Source organism: Pseudophryne corroboree, chromosome 8 (assembly GCF_028390025.1).
Source record: "Pseudophryne corroboree isolate aPseCor3 chromosome 8, aPseCor3.hap2, whole genome shotgun sequence".
In the NCBI taxonomy this organism is placed as follows: Eukaryota; Metazoa; Chordata; class Amphibia; order Anura; family Myobatrachidae; genus Pseudophryne; species Pseudophryne corroboree.
Genome location: NC_086451.1, coordinates 159,925,553 through 159,942,526, shown reverse-complemented (window position 1 = coordinate 159,942,526; position 16,974 = coordinate 159,925,553). Strand labels below are relative to the sequence as shown.

Below are 16,974 nucleotides of genomic sequence, written 5' to 3'. Positions count from 1 at the left end.
TTTCCCTAATTTTGGAACCTCAACATTTTTGTTCTCCATATTTTAATAGGCACAACTAAAAGGCACCTCAGGTAAACAATGGAGATGGATACTAGTATACAATTATGGACTGCCTGCCGACTGCAGACACAGAGGTAGCCACAGCCGTGAACTACCGTACTGTACTGTGTCTGCAGCTAATATAGACTGGTTGATAAAGAGAAGATGTCTATGTAACTATGTATGTATAAAGAAGACTGAAAAAAATCCACGGTTAGGTGGTATACAATTATGGACGGACTGCCTGCCGAGTGCAGACACAGAGGTAGCCACAGCCGTGAACTACCGTACTGTACTGTGTCTGCAGCTAATATAGACTGGTTGATAAAGAGAAGATGTCTATGTAACTATGTATGTATAAAGAAGAATGAAAAAAAACCACGGTTAGGTGGTATACAATTATGGACGGACTGCCTGCCGAGTGCAGACACAGAGGTAGCCACAGCCGTGAACTACCGTACTGTACTGTGTCTGCAGCTAATATAGACTGGTTGATAAAGAGAAGATGTCTATGTAACTATGTATGTATAAAGAAGAATGAAAAAAATCCACGGTTAGGTGGTATTACAATTATGGACGGACTGCCTGCCGAGTGCAGAGACACAGAGGTAGCCACAGCCGTGAACTACCGTACTGTGTCTGCTGCGACTGGATGATAAATGATATAAAAAATATATATATATCACTACTGCAGCCGGACAGGTATATATTATATATTATATAATGACGGACCTGCTGGACACTGTCTGTCAGCAGAATGAGTTTTATTTTTATAGAATAAAAAAAAAAAAAACACACAAGTGAAGTCACACGACGAGTGTTTAACTTTTTCAGGCAATCACAATATAAGTATACTACTAACTATACTGGTGGTCAGTGTGGTCAGGTCACTGGTCAGTCACACTGGCAGTGGCACTCCTGCAGCAAAAGTGTGCACTGTTTAATTTTAATATAATATGTACTCCTGGCTCCTGCTATAACCTATAACTGGCACTGCAGTAGTGCTCCCCAGTCTCCCCCACAATTATAAGCTGTGTGAGCTGAGCAGTCAGACAGATATATATAATATTATATATAGATAATAGATGATGCAGCACACTGGCCTGAGCCTGAGCAGTGCACACAGATATGGTATGTGACTGACTGAGTCACTGTGTGTATCGCTTTTTTCAGGCAGAGAACGGATATATTAAATAAACTGCACTGTGTGTCTGGTGGTCACTCACTATATAATATATTATGTACTCCTGGCTCCTGCTATAACCTATAACTGGCACTGCAGTAGTGCTCCCCAGTCTCCCCCACAATTATAAGCTGTGTGAGCTGAGCAGTCAGACAGATATATATAATATTATATATAGATAATAAATGATGCAGCACACTGGCCTGAGCCTGAGCAGTGCACACAGATATGGTATGTGACTGACTGAGTCACTGTGTGTATCGCTTTTTTCAGGCAGAGAACGGATATATTAAATAAACTGCACTGTGTGTCTGGTGGTCACTCACTATATAATATATTATGTACTCCTGGCTCCTGCTATAACCTATAACTGGCACTGCAGTAGTGCTCCCCAGTCTCCCCCACAATTATAAGCTGTGTGAGCTGAGCAGTCAGACAGATATATATAATATTATATATAGATAATAGATGATGCAGCACACTGGCCTGAGCCTGAGCAGTGCACACAGATATGGTATGTGACTGAGTCACTGTGTGCTGTGTATCGCTTTTTTCAGGCAGAGAACGGATTATAAAGTAAACTGCACTGTCCTCACTAGTAAACTCTCTCCACTCAGTCTCTACACTTCTACAGTAACAGTACTCCTCCTAGTCAGCTCCAGTAAATCTCTCTCAGTCTCTTATAATCTAAATGGAGAGGACGCCAGCCACGTCCTCTCCCTATCAATCTCAATGCACGTGTGAAAATGGCGGCGACGCGCGGCTCCTTATATAGAATCCGAGTCTCGCGATAGAATCCGAGCCTCGCGAGAATCCGACAGCGTCATGATGACGTTCGGGCGCGCTCGGGTTAACCGAGCAAGGCGGGAAGATCCGAGTCGCTCGGACCCGTGAAAAAAAACATGAAGTTCTGGCGGGTTCGGATTCAGAGAAACCGAACCCGCTCATCTCTACCTGTGACATGGCAATTAGGAGCTGATTGGCTGGTACTTTATCACCATGCAAATTATCATTCCACCAGGTTTAATAAATCGGCCGCTTATTCATTTATGTACTAGTAGTTAGAAGTAGAAGAACTCTAACAGAAACCACTAAGCTCATCTACAGCCACACCACACTGTATATGCCCAATATCACCTGATCTTAGGCCTGGTTTGTTCTTGGATGTGAGACCACCTGGGAATACCAGGTGCTGTAGGTAGTTTTATACTACCAACACCGTTCTCTTGATGCATTCTATTTTGAAACTTATTCATTGATGTAGAAGTTAGAAACAGCAAAAATCATCTACAGCCGCATCACACTGGATATGTCCAATCTCATCTGATGTTGGAAGCTAAGCAGTGTTGTGCCTGGTTAGTTTTTGGATTTCAGGTCCTGCCTTCTGGTTTGGCCACGGCACCTCGGAAATTCACCAAGGTCATGGCCGTGATGACGACCCTTCACCATCGGTGGACCAGGGAGGAATCTCTCCTCCCGATAAACATTCTGGAATTGCGGGCAGTGTTCAATTCATTGTTACTGGCCCTGCCTCTAGTACAGAACAGGCCTGTTCAAGTACAATCGGACAACGCCACCACGGTAGTGTACACAAATCATCAAGTCGGCACTCGAAACTGCATGGCAAAGCTGGAAGTATAAAAAAATCCTCAGTTGGGTAGAACGTCATCTGCCAGCAATTTCGGCAGTGTTCATTCCCGGAGTCCTCAACTGGGAAGCGGATTTCCTCAGTCGTCAGGACGTTCACGCTGGAGAGTGGAGAGGCTGCAGCAGAAATATCTGCACTGGTGTCAGTAGGTGACTGAGGCAGGGATGACTGGGAGATAGTGGGTGACTGAAGCATGTATGAGTGGGATATAGTGGGTGACTGAAGCCGGGGTGACTGGGAGATAGTGGGTGACTGATGCAGGGGTGACAGTGATAGTGGGTGACTTAGGCAGGGGTGACAGGGAGATAGTTGGTTACTGAGGGAGGGGTGATAGGAAGGGGTTGGGTAAGTATGGGAAGAAAGTGGGTGACAGGGATAATAAATGAATAAGGCAGGGATGATAGGGAGATAGTGGATGACTGTGGCAGGGGTGACAGGGACAGTAAGAGACTGAGGCAGGGGTCGCAGGTATAGTGGTTGACTGAGGCAGCGGTGACTGGGAGATAGTGGGTAACTGAGGCAGGGGTGACAGGGAAAGTGTGCGACTCAGGCAGGGGTGATAGGGAGATAGTGGGCAGCATATCTCTGCCTCACTGCAGCAGCACATTCCTGCTTCACTGACAGCAGCACATCCCTGCAACGTTGACAGCAACACATCCCTGCAACATTGACGGCAGCACATCCCTGCCTCATTGACGGCAGCACATCCCTGCCTCACTTATAGCAGCACATCCCTGCCTCGCTGACAGCAGCACATCACTGCCTCGCTGACAGCAGCACATCACTGCTTCACTGACAGCAGCACATCACTGCTTCACTGACAGCAGAACATCCCTGCCTCACTGGCAGCAGCACATCCCTGCTTTACTGACAGCTGTATATAGGGCCTAATTAAGACCTGATCCCTGCTGTGCATATTCACACAACAGGAGATCAGGTCTGAAGTGCGTGTGTGCTGGTGCCACAGTGCACCGGCACATGCCAGAGATGCGATCAGCATCTCTGCCCAGTGAGCGCCTCTGCCTGATTGACAGGTAGAGGCGGTCACTGGGCAGGAGGAGTCGGGCCAGCGGCGTTGTGCCGCCATTTTGGGGGCACAGTCAGGACAACGCAGACATGACCGGACCGTATGGGGGCGGGGCCGTGGCGGCTGTGTGACCCGGACAGCAACAGGCCTTATTTACTAAAATCTCAGATAAATTTTATGGCATTTATGTGCAGTCTAGTTTGCACAGTTGATAGAGTGTTGATCTTGCACTATCAATGTAAGCCTCACATAGGTTTGATACACATGTAAGTTTGTTTTTATTTTACTACATTGTGGTTTGTGGCTCTATACCATGTAATGCATGTCTTTTAACAGTAGTCAAGTCTTCCAATGTGCTTGTTAGTGAAACCCAATACATAGCTTTATTTTATTTTGTTTCTTCAAATATTACATAGTAACATAGTAACATAGTATCTGAGGTTGAAAAAAGACAATTGTCCATCGAGTTCAACCTATTTGTGGTGTCCTATGCATGATGATTTTACTAAAATGTCTGACTGATGCTGCTGTCAGCCATTGCATTTTATCCCTATTTATAGTAATTATAATGCATGACTATGCACCATACCCCTGGATATCCTTATCCAATAGGAATTTATCTAACCCATTCTTAAAGGTGTTGACAGATTCCGCCATTACAACTCCCTCGGGCAGGGAATTCCAAACACGTATTGTCCTTACCGTGAAAAAGCCTTTACGCTGTATTGTGCGGAATCTCCTCTCCTCTAACCTGAGCAAGTGTCCACGAGTCCTCTGTGTTGATCTAACCAGAAACAGGTCCCACGCAAGCTCTGTGTATTGTCCCCTTATATATTTGTAGATGTTGATCATATCCCCTCTTAGTCTCCGCTTTTCCAATGTAAACATGCCTAGTCTTTCAAGCCTTTCCTTGTATGCCATCATCTCCATGCCCTTAATTAGTTTGGTCGCCCTCCTCTGTACCTTTTCAAGCTCCAGGATATCCTTTTTGTAGTACGGTGCCCAGAACTGTACACAGTATTCAAGGTGTGGCCTCACTAGTGATTTATATAACGGGAGTATAATACTCTCGTCCCTAGCATCAATACCCCGTTTTATGCATGCTAATATCTTATTAGCCTTCTTTGCTGCAGTCCTACTTTGGGTACTACTGCTTAGCTTGCTATCTATGAGGACACCTAAGTCCTTTTCCAGTACAGAATCCCCTAATTTTACCCCATTTAGTAGGTAGGCATATGTCTTATAACTTTTTTTTTCAATATATAAACATTTTTATTATAAGATTTTCAATGACACAAGTACATCCAAGTTGCAGATTATGGATTGTGAAGGACAAATCAACCATATAAACAATTTAAGCAATTTAAATTGCATGCAGGTAGTAGAATATCAAACTCCTTGGATGAAAGTTGGTCGTAATAAACTAGGATAGAAAAGAATAAAGTAGAAAATAAGATTTTAAACCTACCGGTAAATCTTTTTCTCGTAGTCCGTAGAGGATGCTGGGGACTCCGTAAGGACCATGGGGATAGACGGGCTCCGCAGGAGACATGGGCACTTTAAGAAAGACTTTAGTTCAGGGTGTGCACTGGCTCCTCCCTCTATGCCCCTCTATGCCACAGTTAGAGAAACTGTGCCCAGAGGAGACTGACAGTATGAGGAAAGGATTTTGTTAATCCAGGGCAAGATTCATACCAGCCACACCAATCACACCGTATAACTTGTGATAAACTACCCAGTTATGAGTACGAAAAAACAACATACTGTAGCATCAGTGCAGGATTGATGCAACTCTAACATAACCCTTATTGAAGCAATAACTATATACAAGTATTGCAGAAGTAGTCCGCACTTGGGACGGTCACCCAGCATCCTCTACGGACTACGAGAAAAAGATTTACCGGTAGGTTTAAAATCTTATTTTCTCTAACATCCTAGAGGATGCTGGGGACTCCGTAAGGACCATGGGGATTATACCAAAGCTCCAAAACGGGCGGGAGAGTGCGGATGACTCTGCAGCACCGATTGAGCAAACATGAGTTCCTCCTCAGCCAGGGTATCAAACTTATAGTATTTTGAAAAGGTGTTTGAACCTGACCAAGTAGCAGCTCGACACAGCTGTAGTGCCGAGACCCCTCGGGCAGCCGCCCAAGAAGAGCCCACTTTCCTCGTGGAATGGGCCTAGACCGATTTCGGTAACTGCAATCCAGCCATAGAATGCGCTTGCTGAATCGTGTTACAAATCCAGCGAGCAATAGCCTGCTTTGAAGCAGGGGCACCAATCTTGTTGGTTGCATACAGGACAAACAGCGCTTCAGTTTTCCTGACTCTAGCCGTCCTGGCCACGTAAATTTTCAAAGCCCTGACCACATCAAGTAACTTGGAATCCTCCAAGTCACGTGTAGCCAAAGGCACCACAATAGGTTGGTTCATGTGAAAAGATGAGACCACTTTTGGTAGGAATTGAGGACGGGTCCGCAATTCCGCTCTATCCACATGGTACACCAAATATGGGCTTTTATGTGACAAAGCCGCTAATTCCGACACTCGCCTAGCCGAAGCCAAGGCTAATAACATGACCACCTTCCATGTGAGATATTTTAACTCCACCGTTTTAAGTGGTTCAAACCAGTGTGATTTTAGAAAACTTAACACCACGTTAAGGTCCCAAGGTGCCACCGGAGGCACAAAAGGAGGCTGAATATGCAGCACTCCTTTTACAAAAGTCTGAACTTCTGGAAGAGAAACCAATTCTTTTTGAAAGAAAATGGATAAGGCCGAAATCTGGACCTTAATAGAGCCTAATTTTAGGCCCAAATTCACTCCAGTTTGTAGGAAGTGAAGGAAACGGCCCAGATGGAATTCTTCCGTAGGAGCATTCCTGGCCTCACACCAAGAAACATAATTTCACCATATACGGTGTAATGTTTTGACGTTACATCCTTCCTAGCCTTTATCAGCGTAGGGATGACCTCAACCGGAATGCCTTTCACTGCTAGGATCCGGCATTCAACCGCCATGCCGTCAAACGCAGCCGCGGTAAGTCTTGGAACAGACAGGGCCCCTGATGCAACAGGTCCTGTCTTAGAGGAAGAGGCCACGGATCTTCTGTGAGCATTTCCTGCAGATCCGGATACCAGGTCCTCCGTGGCCAATCTGGAACAATGAGGATTGTTCTCACTCCTCTTTGTCTTATTATCCTTAACACCTTGGGTATGAGAGGAAGAGGAGGAAATACATAGACCGGCCGGAACACCCACGGTGTCACTAGGGTGTCTACAGCTACTGCCTGAGGGTCTCTTGACCTTGCGCAATACCTCTGTAGCTTTTTGTTGAGCCGGGACGCCATCATGTCTATCTGTGGCAGTTCCCACCGACTTGTAATCTGTGCAAAGACTTCCTGATGAAGTCCCCACTCTCCCGGATGTAGGTCGTGTCTGCTGAGGAAGTCTGCTTCCCAGTTGTCCACTCCCAGAATGAACACTGCTGACAGTGCGCTTGCGTGATTCTCCACCCAGCGAAGAATTCTGGTGGCTTGTGCCATCGCCACTCTGCTCCTTGTGCCGCCTTGGCGGTTTACATGAGCCACTGCGGTGACGTTGTCTGACTGGATCAGAACCGGTTGGTCGCGAAGTAAGGTCTCCGCTTGACGTAGGGCATTGTATATGGCCCCTAGTTTCAGGATGTTGATGTGAAGACAAGTCTCTTGACTTGACCAAAGACCTTGGATATTTCTTCCCTGTGTGACTGCTCCCCAACCTTGGAGGCTTGCCTCTGTGGTCACCAGGATCCAGTCCTGAATGCCGAATCTGCGTCACTCGAGAAGGTGAGCACTCTGCAGCCACCACAGGAGTGATACCCTGACCCTGGGGGACAGGGTGATCAACCAATGCATCTGCAAATGTGACCCAGACCACTTGTCCAGTAGGTCCCATTGGAAAGTCCTCGCATGGAACCTGCCGAATGGAATGGCTTCGTATGATGCCACCATCTTTCCCAGGACTCGAGTGCAGTGATGCACTGACACAAGTTTTGGTTTCAATAGGTTCCTGACAAGAGTCATGAGTTCCTGGGCCTTTCCTATCGGGAGATAAACTCTCTTCTGGTCTGTGTCCAGAATCATGCCCAAGAAAGACAGACGAGTCGTAGAAACCAACTGCGACTTTGGGATATTGAAAATCCAGCCGTGTTGCTGTAACACTTTCAGTGAAAGTGATACGCTGTTCAGCAACTGCTCTCTTGATCTCGCTTTTATGAGATCGCTCAAGTACGGGATAATTGTGACACCTTGCTTACGCAGGAGAACCATCATTTCCGCCATTACCTTGGTGAAAATTCTCTGGGCCGTGGAGAGACCAAACAGCAACGTCTGAAATTGGCAATGACAATCCTGTACCGCAAATCTGAGGTACGCCTGATGAGATGGATAAATGGAGACATGAAGGTATGCATCCTGTACACAAATGCCGACAACAGGTGTCAAGCCGTGTGTTGCCTTTGTCAAGCTGTAATAAGTAGGGGTAAGGACGTTAACCACCTCAGAACATCCTCCCTTATACGTCACCTGCAGCGCATTAATCATAAGTCAGTGACAAGTTCAAAAACTTTGGATGACAGCGGAAGCAGTCCACTGACCACTAAATCCCTTCCTCTTGTAACCAAGCTCCTGCAAACCACACCACCAACTCCCTCAGTGTCAATTTCCTCCTTAGACAGGAAAGCCAATAGTCCTGCAGGCCATGTCACTGGCAAGTCTGACGAGTCCTCTCCTGCCTGGGATTCCTCCGATGCATCCTTGAGTGTAACGCCTACTGCTGCTGGCGCTGCTGTTGTTGCTGCTGGGAGTCGATCGTCATCCCAGAGGGGAAGTCGGAAGACCACTTGTACTACTTCCAGTAGGCAATTGACTGTCCAACAGTCCTTTGCGAGGAAGATGAAATATCACAGCAGTCATCCTGCTGCAAAGCGGATAACTCAGGTCTTGTCAGCCTGGGTGGTGAGAAACGTGGTTCCGGTATCCATCGTTAATTCAGAGGCAACTAGAGACTTGATTGAGGTACTGTGTCCCCGGTACCAAATGCCATCTAGGTTCCATTTCTCTAGGCAGGCGATACCGAAAATGTACACAGACCTCAGAAAAAGAGTCACCAGTGTCCTAAAAAATGCAGTTGTACCCAAGGTCCACTAGTCCACATGTCCGTGGTTAAGTGGAGCAGGGCAGACTCAGGACTATATGACTGTGACAGCCCACTGGGTAGATGTATTGCCTCCCGCAGCAAGAACAGCAGCGGCGGCACCAGTAGCAGCATCTCGCAAATGCCAACTCGTTCCTAGGCAGACTACGCTTTGTATCACCGCTTTCCATAAGAGGCACACAGCTGACAACCTCTTACGGAAACTGAGGAACATCATCGCAGAATGGCTTACCCCAATTGGACTCTCCTGGGGATTTGTGACATCGGACAATGCCACCAATATTGTGCGTGCATTACATCTGGGCAAATTCCAGCACGTCCCATGTTTTGCACATACATTGAATTTGGTGGTGCAGAATTATTTAAAAAAACGACAGGGGCGTGCAAGAGATGCTGTCGGTGGCCCGAAGAATTGCGGGCCACTTTCTGCATTCAGCCACCGCGTGCCGAAGACTGGAGCACCACCAAACATTCCTGCACCTGCCCTGCCATCCTCTGAAGCAAGAGGTGGTAACGAGGTGGAATTCAACCCTCTATATGCTTCAGAGGATGGAGGAGCAGCAAAAGGCCATTCAAGCCTATACATCTACCCACGATATAGACAAAGGAGGGGGAATGCACCTGACTCAAGCGCAGTGGAGAATGATTTCAACGTTGTGTAAGGTTCTGCAACCCTTTGAACTTGCCACACGTGAAGTCAGTTCAGACACTGCCAGGCTTTTGCAGAAGAAGCTGGAGACATTGAAGGAGGAGCTAAAATAGAGCGATTCCGCTAGGCATGTGGGACTTGTGGATGGAGCCCTTAATTCGCTTAACCAGGATTCAATCTGTTGAAATCAGAGCAATACATTTTGGCCACCGTGCTCGATCCTAGATTTAAAACCTACATTGTATCTCTCTTTCCGGCAGACACAAGTCTGCAGAGGTTCAAAGACCTGCTGGTGAGAAAATTGTCAAGTCAAGCGGAACGTGACCCGTCAACAGCTCCTCCTTCACATTCTCCCGCAACTGGGGGTGCAAGGAAAAGGCTAAGAATTCCGAGCCCACCCGCTGGCGGTGATGCAGGGCAGTTTGGAGTGAGTGCTGACATCTGGTCCGGACTGAAGGACCTGGCAACGATTACTGACATGTCGTCTACTGTCACTACATATGATTCTGTCACCTTTGAAAGAATGGTGGAGGATTATATGAGTGACCGCATCCAGGTAGGCACGTCAGACAGTCCGTATGTATACTGGCAGGAAAAAGAGGCAATTTGGAGGCCCTTGCACAAACTGGCTTTATTCTACCTAAGTTGCCCTCCCTCCAGTGTGTACTCCAAAAGAGTGTTTAGTGCAGCCGCTCACCTTGTCAGCAATCGGCGTACGAGGTTACTTCCAGAAAATGTGGAGAAGATGATGATCATCAAAATGAATTATAATCAATTCCTCCGTGGAGACATTTACCAGCAATTGCCTCCAGAAAGTACACAGGGATCTGAGATGGTGGATTCCAGTGGGGACGAATTAATAATATGTGAGGGGGGCGATGTACACAGTGAAAGAGGTGAGGAATCGGAGGATGATGAGGTGGACATCTTGCCTCTGTAGAGCCAGTTTGTGCAAGGAGAGATTGATTGCTTCTTTTTTGGTGGGGACCCAAACCAACCAGTCATTTCAGTCAGCCGTGTGGCAGACCCTGTTGCTGAAATGATGGGTTCGTCAATGTTTTTCTTTTCAATCTAAGCCCCTGCAGTTTTCTGTAAGAATCTGCTTCGCTATGATGATCAACAAGTCACAAGGGCAAACACTCAGGGCTGGAGGTGTAGATCTTAGGACCAGCTGCTACAAGCATGGCAAAGGTGTCACTATCATTGGTGACACCCAGAGAGGCAGCGAGGGAGATTGTAATGCAGTGCGCGCAGATAAGCAGCGCAATGGTAAAAAGGAGGCATGGTCTCATAGGTAGGGGTGTGGCCTGTTTTCCTGAATCTCTGAATCTCCATTTTGTTGCTCCGGGTATCCCGGGGGTTGAGTGCTGCACCCGGGGACTAGTGTGTGAGTGGTGCTGGCTCCTGCACAGTGACAGAAACTGGGTGTTGCACGTAATGTTACAGTGAAACACCCATATTCTGTCACTGAAGAGGAGCCGGCACTTTGGTGTCACCCCCCTTGGCGGGTGACACTCGGGTGTGGGCCGCAACCCCGTTGTGATGCCACTGACCCATGGGAAGCTTTACGTGGCTTACCCATGTGTTAGTAGCCCCAAGCATCTTTTGTGTTAGTCCCTGAAGAAAAACTTCAAATATTTACAAATACATTTTGTAATCAATGGGCCTAATTCAGTAAGGATTGCAAATTCTGCTAAGTAACAGAATTTGCAATCCTTTGGTTCGCATGCTGGGGCCACCCAGCATGCCGCCTCCCTTCTTGACCACGCTGAAATTGCAGTCTCAGTGCAGTTCAGCGTGATCATAAAAAATGGGTTAGCCTCCTGTTGGTGCAGACTGTATGTGTGCGCAGGAAGCCGCCACCATTTTTGTGATCGCAGCTGCTGCATGTGATGTCATGCAGCAGCTCTGACCACGCCTCCTGTTTCTCCGTTGCCGACCCCATTTTGTAGCCCTGCCCATGCACCGCTCCATCTCCGACTTGGAAATGGATTGTTGCTGCCCCCCCCCAGCACCGATTGACAGTCAGAAGCGATCGCATTATCTGCGGGGTGCCGCAGAAAATGCAGGCGCATGCGTATGCTCTTAGCAATTTTTGCAGTTGGATTGCTTATTGCGATTGCAATCCAACCTGAATCAGGCTCTATTACCTATCACAATGCACTGCGGGTAGTACAAAATGGGGTTAATATAAGAGAAAAACCCCCCAGAGCTGTGCTCCTTAACTGTCCCTGGTGGCTAGTGGAGCGGCTGCCCAGTAATCAGTGTCCACGCCAGTGCGCACATGGCCCACCCCCTACAGCCACGCTGGATCACGGTATAGTGTGGGCACAGAAGTCCCTTACCTCCCTTTCATCAGCGGCCTCGTGATCCCGGAGGGCGGTGTGTGTGTGACTGACCTTAGGAAGAAACCGGAGCCTCCGCTGCAGTGACCCAGCAACCAGGGCACGGGAGTATACTGCGCCGCTGGGAGTGATGGAGCTGCAGTAAAGATGTCTATTAGACCTAACCTGCTGAAGCCCTTGTAGATTCTTATAAAAAAAAGTTCTTCTTTTCTTGTCAAAATTAATAGCTAAGAATAGGCTGCCTGAGGCAGCCCCCTGTTAAGTGGCCTGCTACTGAAGGCACCAACTACAAACTGAGCTCCCTGTTCATGGAAGCGAGGTTATAGAGCAGGGGGCGCTGAGCATCTTGGGAACAGTCAAAAGCTTTGAGCCTGTTGGTGCCTCAGATCAAGATCCTACTCTACACCCCAATGTGAATCCTTGTGGAGTCCAGTGTACCCCACAGAAGAAATGAATGTGTCACACCCATTGGCAGCAACATTAGAATAGCTGCTGATGGGCACAATTGAGAAAGGAAGGGGGGAAAACATTTGAATCCAGCACATATATGTAATTTGAATATGTAATTTGTACCTTCCTACTTTAAAATGTAATGGATGAACCTCACCCTGTGAGAACTATCTTCATGATCAAGAGATCTCATACGCAAGAAAAGCATGTGTTGGGATAGGGCTGTGGAGGGCGGCTGCTCGAGCACACCCCCGTCAAGTTAAGGAGATTCAACTGAGGAAGCACAAGGGAACTCTTGTCTGGGGACAACAACTGCAGGGAGACCACATCTTTTCAGATGAAAATGAGAGGGCGGAAGGCTGCCTAATACTGAAGCACCCTCAAACATCAAACCATATGCAACAACTAGTACAAGCATTCCTGGGGAAAGGTCTGCAGCAGACGGATTTGCATACGGTGATGTCATCCAAGCAGTGGGCCAAAGTTGGCTGGAACCCTCATCTGCATATGAAAAGAGAAAAGGGGCGCTTGGATGACCCCTAGTTCGCATTGAACACCCCCCACCCTCCTTTGGTGTGGGGCTCATGTTGGCCATGCCCCAGCCCCTGAAGCATTCAAGCTGATTTCTTGCAGCAGCTGGGCACTGTAACAGCTCCAGAGCTGCTCTGTAATGCAAATAAAAGGGTGTGGGCCCTGCAACACCACCTGTAGTTCGCATTGTGCGTTGGAAGGCACAAAGTAAGCAGACGGGAGAAGTCAGGATAGTGCGCAAGGGCATAGAAGGGAGGGGCTCAAGAAAAGAGAAGTGGAAACAGACAGCAAACTAGGCGGGAGAGAGACCTGAGACAATGAGATCTAAATTATACCAGAGCCAACCAGGGGAAAGCACAAATGCAGTCCCCCCCCCCCCTACCACAAATTATGCAGTCGAGATTCCCACATTTGGGGAAATCACAGAGGTCAGCATACCCAGAATGCAATGAATGAACCTCACCCTGGGAAAACAATCTTCATGACCATGGTATCACCTAAGCAAAATAAGTATGATTTGAGATAGGGCTGGGGAGGGCCGCTGCTCAGGCACACCTCCGTCAAGTAAAGGAGATTCAACTGAGGCAGCACAAGGGAACTCTCATCTGGGGACAACAACTGCAGGGAGAACACATTTTCAGACGAATGTGTGAGGGCAGAAGGCTGCCTAATACTGAAGCACCCCCCAAACAACAAACCAAATGCAACAACTAGTGCAAGCATTCCTGGGGGAAGGCCTGCAGCAGATGGATTCGCATATGGTGATGTCATCCAAGCAATGGGTATAGTTGGCTGCAACCCTCGTCTGCATATGAAAAGAGAAAATGGTCACGCAGGGCATGGCGGCCTTTGTGGGGTTGCGCTTGGATGACCCCTAGATCGCTTTATACACCCCCATCAGTGTGGGGCTCATGTTGGCCATGCCCCAGCCCCTGAAGCATTCAAGCTGATTTCTTGCAGCAGCTGGACCCAGTAACAGCTCCAGAGTTGCTCTACAAGACAAGTAAAAGGGTGTGAGCCATGCAGCACCACCTGTAGTTTGCATACACACATATATAGGACAGCATCTCTTATATGCCCCAGGGGCAATAAAATAGTATCCTTATCTAGAGTATCCGTCCATGCCGCTACAGCACTACACATACACACCCAGGCCGACGCAATTGCCGGTCTGAGTAAGGTACCTGAATGTGTATAAATGGACTTCAGGGTAATCTCCTGTTTGCGGTCAGCAGACTCTTTGAGGGTAGCCGTATCCTGGGACGGGAGGGCTAACTTCTTGGATAAGCGTGTTAATGCTTTGTCCACCCAAGGGGAGGATTCCCATCGTAACCTATCCGTTGATGGGAAAGGATACGCCATAAGAATCCTTTTGGAAATCTGCAGGAGATTCCCAAGCTTTTTCACATAACTCGTTCAGCTCGTGTGAGGGGAAAAGGTTACCTCAGGCTTCTTTCCCTTGTACATATGTACCCTCTTGTCAGGGATAGGGGGCTCCTCTGTGATGTGCAAAACATCTTTTATTGCCATAATCATATATCAAATGTATTTTGCCAATTTTGGCTGTAACTTTGCATCATCGTAATCGACACTGGAGTCAGAATCCGTGTCGGTATCTGTGTCAACAATCTGGATAGTGGGCACTTATGAGACCCTGACAGTCCCTGCGACATAGGATCAGGCATGGGTTGAGACCCTGACTGTCCCAAAGCTTCAGCCTTGTCTAATCTTTTGTGCAATGAGTTTACACTAGCATTTAAAACATTCCACATATCCATCCAATCAGGTGTCGGCGGAGACACCACATTCATTTGCTCCCGCTCCTCTCTAATATAGCCTTCTTCCTCAGACATGTCGACACACGCGTACCGACACACCACACACACAGGGAATGCTTTTACTGAAGACATTTCCCCCACAAGGCCCTTTGGCAGAGCTGGCCCTAACCAATATGATGCCCTAGGCAAGATTTTGCCTGGTGCCCCCTAGCACCACCGCTGGTTCCGCCTCTGACCTTGCACCTCTTTCCCAGCACCATCAACCCTCACCCATAACAGTACTTATTTTGGTGTTTGTACCCCCTATATTTTAAACAGGAACAGTTCGCACATTTGGCGCACAGTCCAAAAAGGGGTGTGTTTTTGCTGGCAATGGGCATGTCCTCACAATAGTACCCCCAATTAAAATTCCGCCACACAGTACTGCAATTTTATTCACATTTGATCACGCGATAGTGTCCATAATTCACATTACATCCCACAGTAGTATTACTTTACCTTATAAACGTTACTTCTCACAGTAGTGCTCCTTATTCACATTACATCACACTGAATTGCTCCTTATTTACATTACACCACACCCTATTGCTCTTTATTCACATTAGACGACACAGTAAATGCCCTTTCTATACGCAACGCTACATATTAGAGCACCTTATACACATAATGCCACACATTAGTAATGCATTTATACACATAATTCCACACAGTAATGCCCCTTACACATATGAGACACATCACTAATGTCCTTATAAACATAATGCGTCTTACACATTATGACAACCTTTATTAATGCCCTTTTACACATAATGGCCCTCATTCCGAGTTGTTAGCTCGCAAGCTGCTTTTAGCAGCATTGCACACGTTAAGCCGCCGCCTACTGGGAGTGAATCTTAGCTTATCAAAATTGCGAACGAAAGATTAGCAGAATTGCGAATAGACACTTCTTAGCAGTTTCTGAGTAGCTCCAGACTTACTCGACAACTGTGATCAGTTCAGTCAGTTTCGTTCCTGGTTTGACGTCACAAACACACCCAGCGTTCGCCCAGACACTCCCCCGTTTCTTCAGACACTCCCGCGTTTTACCCAGAAACGGCAGCGTTTTTTCACACACACCCATAAAACGGCCAGTTTCCGCCCAGAAACACCCACTTCCTGTCAATCACACTACGATCAGCAGAACAAAGAAAAAACCTCGTAATGCCGTGAGTAAAATACCTAACTGCATAGCAAATTTACTTTGCGCAGTCGCAGAGCGAACATTGCGCATGCGCAATTAGCTGAAAATCGCTGCGATGCGAAGAAAATTACAGAGCGAACAACTCGGAATGACCACCCTTGCGCATGCGCAATTAGCGGAAAATCGCTGCGATGCGAAGAAAATTACAGAGCGAACAACTCGAAATGACCACCAATGTCCCTTACACATATGCCGCACATTATTAATGCCCTTATACACATAATGACACACATAGTGCCCCTTACCCATATGTTGCACATTATTAATGCATTTTTACATGACACACATAATGCTCCTTACTCATATTCCGAACACTACTGCACAATCAACCCACTCACATGCACACAGCACTCACACTGCCACTAACACTGTGACCTCTGCCTCTGCTTGGATACAGATGTGTCCTCATAAATCTTGCCTCAATGCTAACGTTGGGGCACCTTTTTTTTATTAAAATGCATCTTATTTGCATTGCTATGTTGTTAGGATGCACACGCAGCTTCTGCCGATTAAAATGATATGCAGCACGCCTATATACTGTGTGAGACTGTGGCTGTATCTGCATATGAAATGCTACACACAGAATATAGGCATGCCGCATATCATTTTAATCAGCAGAAGTTGCTGATGCCCCTAGGCATATCAAATGCCCTAGGCAATTGCCTAGTTTGCCTATGCCTATGGCCGGCTCTGCCCTTTGGAGAGACAGAGAGAGAGTATGCCAGCACATACCCCAGCGCTATATAACCCAGGAATAGCACAGTAACTTAATGTTTGCACAGTAGCGCTGCTGTAAGTAATTTGCGCCAAATTATGTGCCCCCCCCTCTCTTTTCAACCCTCTTGTCTACCGTGGTATAAGCAGGGGAGAGTCCGGGGAGCTTCCTCTC

At 47.3% G+C, this 16,974-nt stretch overlaps 1 non-coding gene across 1 annotated transcript; it reads right to left on the bottom strand.

Moving 5' to 3' along the window:
- Nucleotides 1–13,412: 13,412 nt before the first annotated feature.
- Nucleotides 13,413–13,581, bottom strand: LOC134951679 (U1 spliceosomal RNA). The gene has a single exon (XR_010184375.1). It is a non-coding gene; the product is annotated as a U1 spliceosomal RNA (small nuclear RNA).
- Between the last annotated feature and the right edge of the window lie 3,393 nt (nt 13,582–16,974).